This window comes from Camelus ferus, chromosome 19, assembly GCF_009834535.1.
Source record: "Camelus ferus isolate YT-003-E chromosome 19, BCGSAC_Cfer_1.0, whole genome shotgun sequence".
Classification (NCBI taxonomy): Eukaryota; Metazoa; Chordata; class Mammalia; order Artiodactyla; family Camelidae; genus Camelus; species Camelus ferus.
In genome coordinates, this window is record NC_045714.1 from 21,554,543 (window position 1) to 21,573,715 (window position 19,173).

The 19,173-nt window shown below is 42.0% G+C and overlaps 1 protein-coding gene and 1 long non-coding RNA gene across 6 annotated transcripts in view; one reads left to right on the forward strand and one right to left on the reverse strand.

Annotated features, from left to right (window-relative positions):
* Window positions 1-19,173, forward strand: part of LOC116657918 — an 80,368-nt gene that overhangs the window by 51,665 nt on the left and 9,530 nt on the right. The window contains exon 4 of one of the 3 annotated variants that reach the window (XR_004313091.1): window positions 11,058-11,875. The exons of the other annotated variants lie outside the window; for them this stretch is intronic. This is a non-coding gene — a long non-coding RNA (uncharacterized LOC116657918). Of the gene's footprint in view, window positions 1-11,057; window positions 11,876-19,173 lie in introns of those variants that run through there. 3 annotated transcript variants of the gene reach the window in all.
* MACROD2 (mono-ADP ribosylhydrolase 2) overlaps window positions 1-19,173 on the reverse strand; it is a 1,866,240-nt gene that overhangs the window by 33,457 nt on the left and 1,813,610 nt on the right. The gene's annotated exons all lie outside the window — the stretch shown is intronic.

The window sequence follows — 19,173 nt, forward strand, 5'->3', positions numbered from 1 at the left end:
TGTCTCTCCTTCAACCTCACCCAAGGGTGGAGCTTTTTGTTGTCACATATTGAATTCTCCATTTGGGGATTTTTTTTTTTCTTTCTCAGTGATATTTAATTGAAGAGTAATTCTTATAATTGAAGGTATCTTAATTTCAATGACATGCCAATGATGGAGAAATAGAACTCTGCTGGGATGACATAAACACATTACAAACGCAAAATGAGTCATTAGCTCTTCTCCCCAAAATCAGTATAAAATTTTAAATAGTTGTTAAGTTTTCTGTCCACCTGGATCCAATTAAGCTAAGTTGGCACCTACCCATATGGGTCACGCTACGGGTCTCAGGTCTTGTCGTACGGTTCTAAAAATCATTATAGGAAATAACGGATATCAAACAGTTTTATTCCAGTTGTAATTTTACCCTTTGGAAAAAGCTATATTTTTTTTAAGATTTCTCATACGTGATATGGAAGGTGATTAGCTGATGGCAGCCCCCGTGACCCACTTGAGTTTTCCAAGACGTGGTCCATGGACCATACACACTGGACTCCCTTGGAGATTATTATAAAATGCAGATTTCTAGGCATCTTATCAAATCTACTGAATAAGAATCTGGTTGGAGTGGCCTGGCAATCTGCATTTTAATGCACTCCCTCAGTGATTCCTGTGCACATGTACATTTGAGAATCATCTGCTTATTGACTCCTTTTCCCTAAAACAGCATCTTTAAGTTTCCCTGAATCTCTTCTTGCTTGATAACTTGACTACCAGAAATTTTACTTACAGCATAAAAGCTATAGCTTAAAAAAAAAAAAGTATTGGTAACAACATTATCTTGATAACATCCCCTTTTAAAAAATGACCACATTCTATAATTCCAGACAGAAATTTTGGAAAAGCACATCATTCATTCATTCATTCATTCATTCATCCATTCAGCAAATTTTTATCTAACACCTATAATTTGTTAGGTTATATGAATACAAAGATAAATGAAATGCTCTCCTAACTCAAAGACAATGACCACATAAAGGACCATAGAGTCAGGGATGAGAGTATGAATTTGAAGTATGAATTCTGATTCTGCTACTTATTGGCTGAATGATTCTGGACATTTTACGTAACCTCACAGAGACTCAGGTTTCTAAATATGTAAAAGGCAGAAATTAACACTTACTTGACAAATAGGTGTTGAATATAATAAGGCACGTAGTGGAGTGTTTGGCCTATAATAAACAGTTATGAAAGCTATGATCTGAGTGATGATAAAGTGCACGAGCTATCAGAGCAGGAGACATGGGTGGTCTGCACTGTGGTTGTACGCCTGGATCCCAGAGCCAGATTTGCAGGATTTCAGTCCTGGCCCTGCCACTTCCTGGCTGTGTAACTTTGGCAGGTGATGCCCCTTTTCTCTGTTCCCCCTGCACAACTCTGCTTCCTCAACTCCATTTAACTGCCAGGGCTGTTATTTGGGTGTGTTTTGGGATGGCAGTGGTAGTCGTGCTTACAGGCTAAGAAGACAATTAATAGAGAGATGGACATAACCAGTGAGGCAAGGTCCAGGAGGGAGGTGGTCATGGTATGATTGGGAGCACTGGCGAGGGGAGGACGTGGAGCAGAAGCAAGTCTGTCCTGGAGGCTAATGCTGCCTGTTTTCCTGTCCCTCTGAAGGGTGTTGCTGTATGTTTTTAAGAGAGTGTCTTCTGAGTTTATCATTTTCAGTCACAAATTAGTCCACTAGAATGAGTCATGGTGAAGCACTGACAAGAATAGGGGACTGATTCATCCAGTAATTCAGCTGCTGAGAGATCTCTGTTGTCCCACCAGCACCAGCGAGATTTACATTCTATTTTCTAAACAATGTAATTTGATTACACTTCAGATACTGAGCTTCCTTATTTTCCTATTTATTATGTAAATCATGTTTGTAAATTCACAAGGAGGAAGACATGCAGACTTTTGTCTATAAAAAAGATGGGCTGACAGTGACCAGGGTGGGGCTTTGAGCTGACTTTCTGGTGATGGGGAAGGTCTCAACTGTAGTTTAGGTGCCATGCTTAATTGAGGGAGAGTGAGTGTATTAAACTGAATAGCAAATTCTGGCCAAGTGCAATGCAAACAATCAACGTTCTCACCTACGAACTCCCATGGGGCATCTGCTAAGCCTCCCTGAATTAATTTCTTACCAGAGAATTGAGCATCTACCATGTGCCAGGCTCTTGATAGGCAGCAAGGAACCAACACCAGGGAACATACAGCCTCTGCCCTCCAGAGACTTCGGTGACAGAGACTCAAGGTCATGAGAATTATGCTGGGTTAACAGAGGGCATCTAACCCAGTCTGGAGGGAGAGGGAGTGGCTTCAGGGAGATGTTTCTAGACAAAGTCACATCCCAGCTGAGCCGTGATGGAGAAATGGGAGTGGCCAGGAGGAAACGAGGGTGGGGAGAACAGCAGGTGTGGGGGTCCAGAGAAGAGGGCATGTGACTGGGGAGAGGACCAGCAGTTGTTAGCTCTGCAGTTCAAGATGGCAGGGGTTTAGAGTTCAAGGGAGGATGGCAAGCCATGAGGCCACAGAGGCAACACGGGCCAGTCCTTGGAGGATTAAGAAATGTCATTTGAAAGGCTATGGGAACTGTGGCAGTTTCCGTCAGGGAGCAGCATAACAGATTCACCTTTTTGGAGTATTAGTCTGACTGCTGAGGGGACAATGACTTTAAGAGAGAGTCCTAGAAGCAAGAAGGACAGTTCTGAGGGCAGCTCTTTTCTTCCTGGACACAGAGCTGGACTGGACGTCTCAGCTATTTCTTCTTCCTGTTTTTCATCGTTTCTTTTCTCTTTTTCAGTATAGTTGATTTACAACGTTGTGTTAGTTTCTGGTGTACAGCATAGTGATTCAGTTATACATACACACGTCTATATTCATTCCTTTTCATATTCTCTTTCGTTATAGGTTATTACAAGATATTGAATGTAGTTCCCTGTGCTATACGGTATAAAATTGTGTTCATCTATATTATATAAAGCAGTGTGTATCTGCTAATCCCAAACTCCTAATTTATCCCTCACAGCCCCCACCCCTTTTGTCCCAGCTTCTTAAATAGGAAGAGAAGGCCTCATGATTGAGTTGCAGCCAGTGGACCGTGGGCAGAAGCAGTGTGTGCTACTTCTGAGACTGGCACTTAAAACCCTCCTGTGTGACCCTACATGCTCCCTGCCCCCACCCACTAGGCCTTAGCAACGGTTCTCAAACTTGAGAATCACCTGGACAGCTCGTTAAACACGTATCTCTGAAAGTAGCGCCAGAACCTCTGACTCAATAGGCTCTGAATCTGCATTTTTAACATGTTACCGGGTGATGCTGGCACTGAGGGCTGGAACCACATTTTGGATTCCGAGTCCCTAGGAAATGCAGAGTTATAAGATGTATAAGAGGGAAGTGTCCTGGGTTCCTGAATGACTGTGTGGAGCAGTCTTCTTCCTCCTCAGAACTGCTTTGGAGTATGAAGGGAGGTAAGAAATACACTTTTCTCCTGTGAAGTTACTGAGATTTTGAAGTTGTTTGTTTCTGCAGTTAGCCTACTCAGTGAATCCAGGAGGCGCTTGTAGGAGGGACATGCCAGGCAAAGTCATAATGTGTGTGGCCGCCAGTCCTCCGTCCACCCAGCAGAGTGATCGTTTCTATAACTGCAAGGAGTGCAAGTGTGGTTACGAGGCTCCGCTTACCTTCCCCTCCTTGTTGGACTCAGCTCAGTACGTGTTCTTCCCTCTCACAGTGGATTCACTTTGATCACTCCTTTGGCCTTTCCCCCACTAGACCATGGGCTCTTAGACAGCCAGGAATTCTACCCAGTGTCCTCACAGGCCCTGAAGCTTCCCATGAAATAAAGTGTCCAAGAAATAATGACTAGTCATCTTGATGATATGCCAGTAGACACTCAAGTGCCCAGGGCATGTGAGTGAATGAAGGCATGTGCCACACTGTCTTCTTCTGCAGTCCTTTGTGCATGCTCCTCCTTCCCTGCAACATTTGCCCACCCCTACCCCAAGGCAGCCAGTGGCTCAACTGAGACATCACTTCCACAAGTGTGGCATCTCAGACAACATCCTGGCTAGTTGCCCATCCTGTCCATTTACTTCCCTCTTAACCCAAATAAACAAAATAAGAAAGAGGAGAAATTACAACCAGTACCACAGAAATACAAAAAAAAAAAAAAGGGGGGAGAGAGAGATTACTATGAACAATTACATGGCAACAAATTGGACAACTGAGAAGAAATGGACAGGTTTCTAGAAGCACACAGTCCACTAAAACTGAATCAAGAAGAAATAGATAATTGGAACAGAAAATCACTAGAAGTGAAATAGAATATTTAATTAAAAAAAAGTCCCTGTAAACAAAAGTCCAGGACTGGATGGCTTCACTGGGGAATTCTCTCAAACATACAAAGAAGAACTCATACTGATCTTTTATCAAACTCTTTCAAAAGATTGAAGAGGAGAAAACACTCCCAAACTCATTCTATGAATCCACCACGATACCAAATCCAGACAAAGATACCACCAAAAATGAAAATTACAGGCCAATGTCTTTGATGAATATAGATGCAAAAATTCCAACAAAATATTAGCAAACCAAATCCAACAACACATTAAAAAGATTATGCACTACAATCAAGTTGGACTCGTCCCAGGGTCACAAGGATGGTTCCACATATGCAAATCAATCAATGTGACACACCACGTCAGCAAAAGAAGCACAAAAACCACATGATCATCTCAGTAGACACAGAAAAAGCATTTACTTCTCTTTTACAATTTATTTAATATGTATGTGTATATATGTATCATACTGTGTTGTAACCTTATTTTCTAACAAAGCTTTTACTTCTTAATTTTTTTCAAATTTTGGTTTTCTTTGCATCCCTGTAAAATAATATTTGACACAATGGTTATCCAGCTAGTCCAGTGTCCTATTTCTATGAATCATTCCAATATTCGATGCATGATGCCCAAACATTGTCTGGCCCTTAAAATGTGCTCAGTTATCTTGGAAATTGGTGTACTGTTTTACTGAAGGTATATAGGTGGACAAATTCTCCAAGGAAAACTTTTTTTTTTTAAATAAAAAAGAGTAGAAAGCCTTGGGATGTTATCCACAATTAGGAAATAAAACAATTCAGAGGTGGAGTCAGAAGAAAAGTAAGTGTATATGTCTCATGCTTGAAATTCAAGGGCAAGTCATAGGATGAATTCCACATAACAACTAGACAGAGTCAACACTGGGAGGAGGTCACTGAAGGTGAAATGTAGACAGCCATGTTTGGGATCCACATTTGTAGCAGGAGAGTCCACTTTTAACAAAGCTGAAGGCTGAGAGACCTGAAGTATGAGTAGAAATTTGTGGTGATAGAAAAACTATACTGTGAAAAAATGGAAATGGCATGTCATGTATACAAGACCCACAGTCATGAAGGAATATATGGCAGCATTGTGGAGGGGGGTGGTGGTGATGGAGGGCAACAACAGCAACCATTGGTTTTCTAAGCCAGGGAAGACCTGTGCGTGTTTGAAGTCCAAAGGAAAGAAACTAGTGGAAAGAAAGGTATGCATGATGCTGGGAAATTGGAAATAATTGATCAGACAAAATGTTGTTTGATAAAATTAAAGGGAAAGGGATACAATGTTAAGGTTAATTTTAGGAAAGAAGAAAAGCAGCTATTATGCAAGACAGAAGAGAATGAGGAGGAGATGTGTATTGGATCATACATGTTTTTGGTGGAGAAGGCAGGAGGTTAGGGGTATTCCCCTTTAATGACCTTGACTTTCTCAGAAAAGTGAAAGATAGGCCTATCAGTATGGAGAAAGGATTTGGAGGGGGAAAAAAAATGTGGGTAGTTTAGAACAGCTACTGTAAGGAGTGTGCATGGGTAATCTAAAAGGTGAGTTACAGGAGCCATTAAATGTAGCACATCAGTAACATTATTTTTTAGCCAAGAAAAAAAAAAAAAAAAAGACCACGTAATTTTATAGCACCAGAAGCTTTGGCATTGCTCTGAAATGAGCACCTGAACCGATGATCTCACTGTTGTATTTCTTCTCCCTATAAGAGCTAATTCCAGGCACTTAATTTTTCCACGTCTTAACTCTTCTGTGTACTCATCCTCATATGGCTGCCCTTGGCCATCTCAGAATATTCACTTTTTAGTATTTTACCATCTGTGATTCATATTCTCTATCCCTCAAGTGAAATGAACTTGTGAAGAGGCTGTACCGCCTTTCTGCCTCTTCATGTTGGTTTGGCAAACATCGATGGAGTACCACTAGGTGCCAGCAGCTGTAGGAAATAGTGGGGAAGTGATTATAAATTAAACCCTGTACCTGTCCCAGAGGGTCTCACAGACTCTGTGAGAAACAGATTCACAGATATATCATTTCAGCACCATGGCTAGCGCCATCTTGGTGGCGCAGATCTTAATCAGATTGAGCAGCTAGACTAATGACTTTATTCATCCTCCAAATATTTTGTGAGGGCCCATGTCTGTCATGTAATGGGAACCTCTTGCTATATAGTGATGGAAATAGGTAAGGTCTTTGCTCTCTAGATATGCGCTGAGAGGAAAATAAATGAGTGTGGTGTGAAAGAAACAGGGGAGTAATTTAGTTTGAGTGACTGGGAAAGGTCTCACCAAGGGGGGAGCTTCAAAATGAGACCTGAGTGAGGAGTCATCCAAAGATGCAGGAATAGATGTTTCCCCTCAAAGAGGATATCCATCTCAAAGGCTCAACTAGGCTTGGCCTGTTCAAGGGCAGAGAGGAGTTCAGTGTGCCTGGAAAGTAGTGAGAGGGAGAAAAAGGAAGGAGAAGCTGTTGGAGAGATTGACAGGGGCAAAGAGTCTGTATTTTATTCTAGTGCAAGGATTCAGCATCTAAGCAGTATTATCTTAATTCTAGGAATTCAACTAGTTCTGCAAAAGCCATATGATGCCACAAAGCATTCTTTACAACACTACCAAAAATGATCGCTAGTGCCGTACAGTTCATTCAGTTATTTGATAATCATTTATTTTGCTCCAGTCAACCGTCAGACACTGTTCTAGGTGCTGAGGATTCAACAGCTACAAAGTAGAGAAGGTCCTTGCAGTCATAGTGCTTATATTTGAGTGTGTGTGGAGGTGAACATTTCAGGTAAAGGGGAAATGTGCGCAAAGGCTTTGAGGCAAGAGTATGCTTACGATGTTTGAAGAAAAATAGACATGAGTGGATGAAGAGAAACTGACAGTAGAGAAAAAAAACCTGGGGGTGTGGTGGGGAGGGGGTGGCAGTGGGTCAAGATCATGTGGGCCACTGTATGGACGCTGGGTTATATGGGAGTCACTGGAGGATTTTGAGAAGTGGGACATTATGTTCTTATCTTGTAAAAGGACCACCCCAATGAGACAATAACTGTAAGGGGCCAAAGATGAAGACAGGGAATGAACTAGATATGGTGCTATTGAGGTGAGAGGTAGTTTTGACCGGGGAGGAACTGGGGAGATGGGAGATGTGACCATGTCTGGGTATATTTTGAAAACAGAATGATAGGCTTGGTGATTATGTAGATTAGGAGGTAGAGGTAAAGAGAAGAGTCAAAGGTAACTTCAAAGTTTTGCATCTGACCACCAGGAACAAATGCCATTTGCTCAGAAGAGGAAGTCTGTAAAAACTGCAGATGGGGGAACAGGTTTTGAAAGCTCAGTTTTGCAAAGGTTAAGTTGGAGTAGTCAATGACAAATCCAGTAGAGAGATTTGTTAGATAAATCTAGAGTTCATGGGAAATGTCAACAAATGAGTGGAAGAGGATAATCTCTAAATTCCCTGACACCTCTAAAGATGAAAAATCTATAGCCATAACATATAAAAGGGCTTATAAATCAATAAGAAAAAAAGATGAATATTTTGTTAGAAATATGGACAAAAGATACAATTCTTAAAAAGAAAAGAAATAGCAATAAATAACCAAAAATAGTTCTGTTACTCAGATTCAATTGTATGACTAAATTAAAAAAAAACTAACTATATAATGGAACAACAATAATAAGATATATTTAAAAATAAACTTAAGAGAAAACAAAAATGTATATAAATGAAAATTTTTTAAATGCTACAAAGGATTCATAAGAGAGATTACTTTGGTAATGAAGACTCATTGTAAAGATGGAATCAGTTGTTTTCTCCCAGTAAAAGTACTCATAGTAAAACAGGAAACATTAATTATGAAATATGCATGTAAAAATGAACATTCAACATTTATTTTCCATCCAGGAAAATTCTGTAAATGAGGTCACTCAGGATATGGCTCTTTTTGCTTAAAGTGGTAAACAAAGCCATGTATAACATGAATTAAGGCTGAGGTAGTTGAATTAAGACAGATTAGTTCAGTAATAAGCAGTTGGATGTGGACTCTCCTCCAATTCCCTGGGTCACCACTGTTTTATTTTTTCCAGAGATGACAAAAATAGTAAAATCCTATATGGGCACCATTGATACTAAACTACTCGGGACTTTACTTCTAGGAAGAGTGCTGTAACATTTCCATCTGGTGTATACTCAACACACAGCATTTCAATTGGATTTACATTGTCTACTTGATTTCGGTGGTTAATCACCAGTAAGAAACTTTGTGACAAAATGGTTGAATAAAAACAAAGGACCAATCATCTAAACATACAAATAGGTTCTTTCTTAGCCTTTAAAGCCCCAAAACATACAGATATATATATATATATATATATATATATATATATATATATATATATATATATATATTTTTAAATCTCCTTTGAAGGACTGGAGGACTATTATTTCCATACTAAAAAAAATAGGAAACTGCGAAGAACAAGTGATGCCTAACAGCAAATAAATCATTGTCATCTGGATATGTTCTCCTTTCCTGCCTCCTCTGCCTCTCCTTCATCTTTCTATAAGTCAAAGATGAAAATACAGAACTCAGTTTAATGGATTATCAAAATGCTCTAACCCCAACAAAGACAGAAGACGCCCAAGTCAATGAACTCCCAATGGTGACCATAGTTATCTGAGGAGGTAGAGGCGGGGCCCTTACCTGGCCAAAAGGAGGTCTGCCCCCATCAGAAGGTCAAGTGTATTGAACCCTACAGTAGACACAGGCTAGTGAAAATGGCCAGGATCAAAAAATGGGCAGAAGATCTAAATAGACATTTCTCTAAAGAAGACATACAAATGACCAACAGGCATGTGAAAAAATGCTCAGCATCACTAGTTATTAGAGAAATGCCAATCAAAACTACAATGAGATATCACCTCACACTGGTCAGAATGGCCATCATCAAAAAGTTTATAAATAATAAGTGCTCAAGAAAAGAGAACCCACTTATACTGTTGGTAGGAACAGAAATTGGTGCAGCCATTATGGAGAAAAGCATGGAGGTTCCTTAAAAAACTAAAAATAGAGTTACCATATGATCCCCCACTCCTGGGCATATATCTGGAAAAGATGAAAACTCTAATTTGAAAAGATACATGCACCCCAATCTTCATAGCAGCACTATTTACAATAGCCAAGATATGGAAACAAATCTAAATGTTCATGAAATATCCAACCAAGTGTCATCTTTATCCAGATGTGTATTAGATACATACACACACATACACACACACACACACAATGGAATATCACTCAGCCATAAAAAAGAGTGAAATAATGCCATTTACAGCAACATGGATGGACCTAGAGATTATTATACTAAGTGAAGTAAGTCAGAAAAAGATAAATATCATATGATATCGCTTATAGGCAGAATCTAAAAAAAATGATACAAATGAACTTATTTACAAAACAGAAACAGACTCACAGACATGGAAAACAAATTTATGGTTACCAAAGGGGCAAGGGTTGGGGGAGGGATGAATTAGGAGTTTGGAATTAACAGATACAGACTACAATATATAAGACAGATAAACAACAAGACCTACTGTATAGCACAGGGAACTATATTCAATATCTTGCAATAACCTATAATGGAAAAGAATCTGAAAAAAAGATACATATATTTTAACATATCTTATATATACATTTTAATATGTATTACATATGTAAATTATATGTATAACTGAATCACTTTGCTGTACACCTGAAATTAACACATTGTAAATCAACTGTACTTCAATTTTAAAAAAGCTATAGCTTTATATATTCTCTTGGCATCCTGAATCTCTCCATAGCACATTATGTTAACATGTGTTATGCCCCTGCCCACCCCCAAAAGAATGAAAATGGCCAGGAATAGAAAAGGAACATGGCCCAAGGATACTTAATCTGCTATCCTGTTATTTTTCTTGGCTCTATTGAACACAGATGGTGATTATGGATTCCCCCAGTACACAAATTTCATGTAAGGACAGAAGTCTTGTTGTTTTGCAAATGAGGGAAATGGGAAAATCTGACCTAGTTATCTCAAACTCACACTGGACTTCTCCTTGTGAATTTATGACAACCAATCCTCCCTGTCTTCCAATCTAGGGGGCACCCATTAGGCTCTTAGTGCTATCTTCTTCTTCAGCATAACAAGCTGCCATTTATTGAGAATCTTTTTGGACCTCAAATTCTAATAGTAGGAAACATATGATCTCATTTTATAGGTGAGGAGCTGGGGCTTAAAGAAGTTAAAAAACTTGCTCAGGGTCATCCAGCTAAAAAGTGATGGAGCTGGAATTTTAATCCTGTCTATTTGAAGATAAGGCATGTTGCTGACCTGCATAACAGACCAGCCCATATTTTAAAGATCAACAGAGGTAGTAGAGAAAAACTTAAGAAAACCCAGAGACAAACATTGACGCTTCCTATTTTGGAAGAAACCCTTGCTGTGCAAAGCATGAGGCTGGAAGGGAACTGCATACTTGAGTCAGGGGTCCCTTGCTCTGTACATCTTTCAGAAGTTAAGTGACACAGTTGAAGATGCAGAACCCGCTGATGGCAGGTACAGCCCAGAAGAGACCTCACAGCTCCTCCATTCAACTCACTGCTGTATTTACACCTGTGGTCTCTCTCAACAGATATTCCTCAAACATCTAAAGGCACCTAAAGACTGAAACCATCTGCTGGAACCTCTGGCACTAACAGAATTGTCATTGCTTAGAGTTATGGTCAGAAGAATCAGCAAGGTGCTAAACTGAAATGTCGCCCTGCAGACTCTCTGTAAATGTCACTTCCTCTACATCTCTCCTGGGAGTGTACAAAATATTAAAGACTATAAATGGAGTAACACTGTGGGGGTCATTTACTAACCACATTCCAAAGTCTTGGCCATGGAGAATCAGGGCGCCACCACCTAGGCAGGCAACGCCGCTGTGAGCAGAGCCTGGGGCTCCCGCATTTGGCAGATGTGGGCGGTGGGCTGCGGTTACCATCGACAAAATGGCCTTGGCTAGGATATTCTCCCAAACCATCCCTTGATGTGCACCACAGTGTGGAATCCCATTTTTACTTATTTACTTTTAATCTGTACTTTTTGTTAGTGGTACGTACAAGGGAAAACTTCAGAAATACTGAACTCCTCTCTGTCCCAGACCCACCCCTGAGAGACAGCGGTTACAAGTTCACCTTTATTTCCCTGGGTGGTCTCCTTCTTACCTTTAAATAACATGGAGTTAAGCTGCTACTTGTATCTATCTTTCTTAGATGAAAAATAATTAGAAAAGTAATTTTCTAGGTCTTCTGCTGGTTACCTTTAAATCAGTAACTAATGCGCCCAAAATGTACCACCTCTCCCTCCAGTCCTCCTTATTCCTTTTACCTTACCACTCCTTTTTTTTTAAATTGAAGTGCAGTCAATTACAATGTGTCAATCTCTGGTGTACAGCACAATGTCCCAGTCATGCGTATACATACATGTATTCATTTTCATATTTTTTCCATTAAAGGTTATTACAAGATATTGAACATAGCTCTCTGTGCTATACAAAAGAAACTTTAAAAAATATATTTTTATATATAGTGGCTAACGTTTGCAAATCTCAAACTCCCAAATTTATTCCCTCCTACCCCATTTCCCCAGTAACCATAAGATTGTTTACTATGTCTGTCACACATTTACTCTTATCGTCAAGAATAACACTTATATTCTGTTCTATAACCATAATAAACTAAAATAATTTATTCTAAATGTTAAAACTAAGAAATAGCATTTTTTATGACAAAAGCTGCAATCAGATAATAAATTGAAAATATTTTTCTGATTAAGTGTCATTCCTTGCATTTTCTAGCAGCCAATGGTCGTTTAGCCACGGGAAAATGGGAAGGCCATTGCCATCCCTAGAAGGAGGGAGAGTGAAGAGGAGGGTTTCTTAGCCTTGGCGCCACATTGGAATCACTGACGAAGCTTTAAAAAATACCGATGCCTGGCTGCCATCCCCAGAGGGTCCAAGGGAGCTGGTCTCGAGCAAGGCCTGGGAGCTGGGGTTTTTGAAAGCTCCCTCAGTGATTCTTACTCACAGTAAAGTTGAGAAGGAAAGTGAATGGAAGACTACCCCCGACGACACTCACTGTAAAATGGGGTCTAAAGGCCAAAGACCCAGGCGTGGGACATGTGGGTAACATGACGAGAATGCCAGAAACTGAAGCTGCCAGGCCCCCGAACGCCAGAACGAGGGGCGTTGAGCTTAGCGGCATCCACATGAACAGCACTAACTCTCCACATCTGTTTGCTTGATTTCTGTAGAACCGAGCTCCCTGCTCCCTTGGTACCCTGCTGGGGAGGCTGACTGCTTCGGTTGTTAACCCCCTCTATCCAGCTCCTCTCCTTAGCCTTGACCTGCATCTTGCCTTCTGACGACGTGTCCTAATTTCCCAGCACAGTCCCACCCAGGGTGAGCACCAGTAGTCCCACATTTTACTTCCGAAAGTGTCCTGGTTTAGAAAATAAACTGCATGATCACTCTGCTGGTGACCTCCAGCCCTGAGCTTCCCCGGGGTTCCGGAATGGAAGCTCTGTACTGGCTTCTCACAATCTAGTCTAGACTCTGTTTCATCTTCAACAGATTTCATTTGCTTTCCAATGTTCACAGATTTGCCAGAATCCATTGTTTATCTCTTGATTTCTTTACTGCTGGGGCTGACTGCGCATTTATGTTTCTATACTGTTATCTCAATTGGAAGTTTTGGGGGGCTGGAGTTAAACATATATGATGAACTGACATCCTGTTTGGTTTTAAACTAAACTGAAAATGTGAGTTTGAAGCCCTCAGCCTCTGTTCAACATTGCAATATTTAGGACAACATTATTTTTCAAAATATATCACCACTGACCCAGTAAGCATACATCTACCAATGGTCTGAGATTACTGACATCTGCCATCAGAGGCAAAGAGAACTCAGAAACCAGCAAGCTCAGCTTAATGTTCATTGTAAAATGTGTGTTTCTTAGAATAACTGGAGTTTAAGCAAATAATAACTGTGCGTATAGTCTTCAGAACAGAGGAATGATCAGGGATAAGTTTTACTAAATCACTGTCCACGTGAAAACCATTGAAAATATTTCTGTTCCTCATTTAACTCAACTTGACAATACAGAGGAAAACCCATATTGCTCAAATTTAAATTATGTTAGAAATATGGTTGAGCATTAAAATGAAAAAAAAATGTGCAGTGCGCATATAAGTGTATTCAATTAGAAATGTACTAGTTATGCTACGGAAGTGAAGTTTTGATATTCCATTTCCATTCCCTCTTCTCTGGCTGTTATTAAACTTTTGATGCAACTAGGCACCCGTGACAGCCTCCAGAAATGCAGAAGATAAAGCATGTAGGTGATACAAAGCATCTGGCGTATTTTGCTCCCAAGAGTATTTCCTCCCACACTCTAAGCATGATCTCTGGTGACCTGAGAACAGAATGTGTTCTCCAGATTGCTGATGATCAAAGGGCACTTGGCTGCTAAGAGCACAGGCTGCTGAGAGCATGTTCCAGAATGAGCTGCCAAGACAATGACCACAGAGAGAGCCAGTCATTCTGATGTTCTGGTTCCCAAGTGGGAGGGGATCACTGGCATCAAAACGCTGGAATGTAAGTGAGGTGCTTCCCAACCATGGTGGCAGGGAATCGGGCTGGTGTTCCCACCAACATTCTAGCACCATTTTAGGGACAGAGGACACGCAGAGGAGAAACTTAACTCAGAAAAACTGAGAACTACTTTGGGAACACTGGGTCAGAGCAAAGGGAACACAAGCTCCCCGCATTCCATGTGGTGTGTGAGGAAAGCGGGGAAAAGGAAGGGTGCAGAGTGAGGCTCTGCTAAAGGCATCTTCTGACCTCTGGTCCTTCAGGTCCATGCAGGGTAAGCTCCGTGTGCGGGGCTCCTCCTGGGGAGTCTCACGGAGGAATTCTCTGCAAAGCCTTGATCTTGCTTTTCTCGCCACAGGCATGTTCAGACTTGGGGAGGGACGAGAGTACTGAGTAAACTTTCTGACGTGACTGCAGTTAGGGTTGACTTCAGAGCCCTCCACGACAGCATACAACTTCCCAAGGCAATTGTTTCGAAAGACACTTCCACTCATTTTGGATGTCAAAATCTTGGTCCATCCATTTTATAATCAGTTTAGGAGACAAATGGCTTGTTTTTGAGAATTCGTTGCACATGCACATCGTGTACTTACATAGAGTAATTTACTGGAGGCTTCTGTGGGTTTCCAGGACTCCGTGTGGCAGTCGGGAGAATGCACCTTGCAGACCCCCAGTTATGGGAGAACAGTCAGCAACCACTGACTGAGGGGCCCAGGCTGCTGGGCTCTGGAATCCATCACTGCGTTTGTTCTGAGCCAGGTTTCCCCACAGGCTGTGTGCTCCTAGCCAATGACTGAGGGGAATGAAGGCAAGTCTGCTCCTGTCTGAATTTGCCTCAAGGACTCCCAGAGGCTTTGCCAAAACCTTCTTACACCGCACACCTCCCAAACTTCCTTCCTTGTCTCCTTCCCTTGGGGGTCACACTTAACATGTGGTCTCAGGGCTCTCCCAGCCTTTACCAGTCCCTTCCTCCTCTCTCACACAGGCACTTCCCTTAAGAAATAAATCCTATTTTAGCATCTGCTCCAAGAAAGACCTAGATTTATAATGCCCTGCACTTCAGGACAACTTGCATCACTTAGAATTACTGGAATCTGCTGATATTTCAACCGAGGGTTCAACTCTGGACAATCTAGATTGTGCATCTACGTCAGAGACATCAGGCAAAAGCCAGTTTCAGCCAAACAGCACGGTGAACTGGCTCATTCTAAGACAACGGTGGTGGTTTCGGCCTCACAAACTCTGACCACGCACATTAGGTGCCACCTTATACTGTCAGTAAATTCTGACAGACCTTCAAGAAGCAGGTGTCACGTCCTCAGTGTTCGGTCTCACACCTCCCTGCTCGAGAGGGAGCAGACTGCCAGAATATGGATCAGGACACGCTTTTTCAGAGGCCCAGTTCATGGCACTTCCAACGCCACCAAGTTTTTCGGCAGCACCAGCGCAGCCCCAGCGTGAGTCCACCCAAACCATCTTGTTTCCCATTCAGGGTAAGATACTCAAAGTCCAGGCTTCATGGGCTCATGAAGTTTGTTCAGGGATGCTTGTGAGGTGTTTGAAATGAATATCTGCCATTTGAAAAGGACTGGCTTAGTTTTGAGAAGAGAAAATGACATTTGGGGAGAAAGGTCTCGGTTTTGATAAGACCCTATAAAAGCGTGTGCTGAGAGGGCACAGTCCCCATCTCTGGGGCCTGGGTCCCTGCTCCCTCCTCAGTCTGCTTTTATTCTAGTTACTGATTTGCCAGAATCCAAATCATGGGGAATCTGGATTCACAGGGACCAAAATGCCATGGGGGAAAAGTGATGGCCAGGGGCTTCTGGTCCGTCCCCATGAAAGATGGAGGGGATGCTGTCTCCCAACCTGATCCCCATACCCTCATTCCTTAAAAGCCCGGAGGACCACACTCCAGGAGCAGCACACTTGGGGGAGGTGGGGATGAGCTGCCCACGAGGACTTTCAGAAACCTCCTGGTGGCTGAGTACACACTTTAAAGAGGCTACAGCCCCAAACAGTTTGATATAATAAGCTTGTGATATCATATCATAGGGCTATTTTTCCCATTTTCTAAAACTGCTTTTATTGTTACAATTTGGTTGGTACAAAATACAAATTCTAGAGGGAAAAAAAGATAAAATGGTAAGAAGACAAAGGACCATTCTTTTATATTCTGTCCCCTGGTCTTTGTGGCTGTGATCACTGGCATACGCTGAGATAAGAGGCGAGTGCCAGTGGGACTCTGTACCCAGCACAGAATGTCACAAGATGCTGGTCCCCTGGGAGCCCGTCAGAGAAGGGACTTTGCAGGTCAGCTCTCTGCAGTGAGGCTGTGTGGTGCTGCCTGGGGGACCCAAATGCACCAGGACCTACATCTCACCTCTCTCACAAAGAGAGAAAACCACATCTGGCTCTTCCTCTTTCTTGTCTTTTTCTAGGGTGAGATTTTCATAATCATTAATAATCTTAATAATAATTAAGACACCAATGATAATGTAGCTTATGTTAAGCAAGAATCTGAACCCTGGCAACTTAAAATCAAGCACAGGAGAGGGAAAACTTGGACTTCTGCCTTTAGAGTCTAAGATTGAACCCACCAGGAATAACCTAGAAGGATTAAGGAGTTACCACTGTGTCTCCCAGCCATTCCTTACAGTTAATGATTTGCCAGAATCCAGATTTCTGTTTGTCCTCAGTTCAGTACTTCTCTCTGAGAATGTGGCTCCTTCGGGGATTTTGAGTTTCTTTATAGGATGGGCGTTGGAGGGAACGAAACAGAGTGAGGTAGGGATGCTGTTTCTGTCTCCTCCTTGGTAACCTGTTTGATTTCAGGAGCAGCAGCTGGAAGAAGTTCTAGTAAATATAAAACCCTGTAACAAGGAGCACAAGTAAGGAAATGGAACTAATGATACATTCTAAACCTTTAAATCTCCAAGCCGAGGGATGGTGGTTTGCATGCTCCTGGGTCCCTGCTTTGCCGTGTCTCTATACAAAGGTCAGCCACGACCCTGATGGTCATGCTGTACAAGCTGCAGTGTTTACTCTGTGGTGCCTAAGTGAAAATACGGTCGGTGGGAGCACACAGGTCCGCCTCCGTGAATGTTTTATTCCTTAAGTTTGCAGGCCCTTTTCTGCCAGACTTTGGGGCTGTCTGCATGGCCCTGGCACTTCTGCAGGGGGACGGAAGCAGTGGGGACAGATGCACTCCCATGACACAGCACTAGGGCCGCAGGGTGCTTCTCGTGGTCGGCTGCATCCCTTTCACTGGGTCTCTTAGTATCAAAGGCATCGCAGCCAAAGGAAGACCACTAGACTTCTAGCTGGGCCACGCCTGGAGGATGGAGGCAGCTGCATGTCTTCCAGAGCGCCCTGTGGTCCCACATTGCGCTTGTAGCAACCAAGGGAGTAGATAGGCCAGTGAATTACAGGGCAGACGGTAACGTCTGATCCACTCTCCTGGCAGTCTCAGGTTTCTCACTGGTCATCCCCAACATGTGAGGATTTTCCTTGGTTTGGAGTATGGGCTCCTGTTCCAGAGCAATGATCACAATAATAATATTGACTAAGAGTTTACCTATAATGAAAAAGAATATGAAAGCGAATACATGTCTGTATATGTATGAGTAAAACCTTATGCTGTACACCAGAGATCGATACAACATTGTAAACTGACTATACTTCAATGAAAAACAAAGCAAAAAAAAAGTTTACTATGTTACTGGCACTATTGCTAGAACTTTATACATAGTAGATATACATATGATCTTTAGAAACAATCCCCTGAGGTAGGTGCTAATGCTATCCCCACTTACAGATGGGAAGACCAAGTCCAGGGTAGATAACTTGTTCTTGGCTCGTTAGAGAAGAGCCTGCCTTCCAGCCCAGAGGGTCAGGTTGTAGAATCAGGCTGGGATATTTCATCACCCAGGGAGATGTTCATATACGGAGCAGCCAGACTTGAAGCAATTCCTCTTAAAAATAAATCTCTAGCCTTTGATTTGACAAGTGAAGGTCGGGATCACTGTGTGTGATTCTATACCCATGTTTTGAGAGTGAAGTTGGAAAATCGAGCTTGCTTAGATGTATGCAGCCGAGACGATGAAGGGTTTGAAAACCTTTTAAGATGAGGGGCATCTGGAATAAATGAGGGATGAATTAAGTGACTAACAAGAAGACACAGGAGGTGGCCGTACAAACTGCCTGCAAATACTCAAGGGGCTCTTGTCATCAGGGCGGGGCTCATTTTAGTTCCCTGTGCAGGGTAGGACCGAGGTGAATAAGCAGAAGCCACAGGAAAGTCAAACCCATTTCTGAAGACTCAGAATCATCCAAGGATGGAAGAGCTGCTGTGCAAGGGGGAGAGCTCCCCATCACGCGTGTCCTGAGGCTCCAGTATCAGCTGGGAGGGGATAGGGTCTCTGTGCCTCCCGGCAGGAGGTTAAATTGGGTGACCGCCAGGATCAAATCCAATTCCCAGACTCGCAGTAGGATGATTTCACCTTTTCAGAAAGGAGTTAAGTTGAAATGCAGGAGACACATTTGATGCCTTGAGTATCATTCTCTGTTAGGCACAGACAGGCCCAGGACAGGCCACCTAAAATATGCCTCGATGGCATATTGATTATTTTGATTTAAAGTTACTAAGAAATGGCCAGAGCAAGAGGGCCACTTTGACCCTCTGGCTCCCTGAAAGCAGGAAATAAATCTTTCATATGAAAGGTATATTCTCTGCATCCTTTATTGCCAGGGACAGGGAATTCGGGCAGAGAAGCCTGTATAAACAGACCTTGTTGCTTTAATTTATTACCTCAAGGCCAAATTTTGCTTAAATTCCTTACTAATTAAAAACTCAAACCTAAGTTTCTTTGTCCTGTCAATTTCTCTCAAATTTATAGTTTCTTAGTCTAAAAAATATAAAAGCTGCCTGCTTTGGCCATGGCTTAGGTATTGTCTATGAAATTTCCATGTGCACAAATTGATTTATTTCTTTTTTTTCCCTGTTAATCTGTCTTGAGTCACTTTTATTATTAGTCCAGCTACAAGAACTCAGTGAGGGTGGAGGAGGGAGTGTCCCCCTCCTCGACAGTAGCTCGCAGGGGAAAGGTGGGGAAA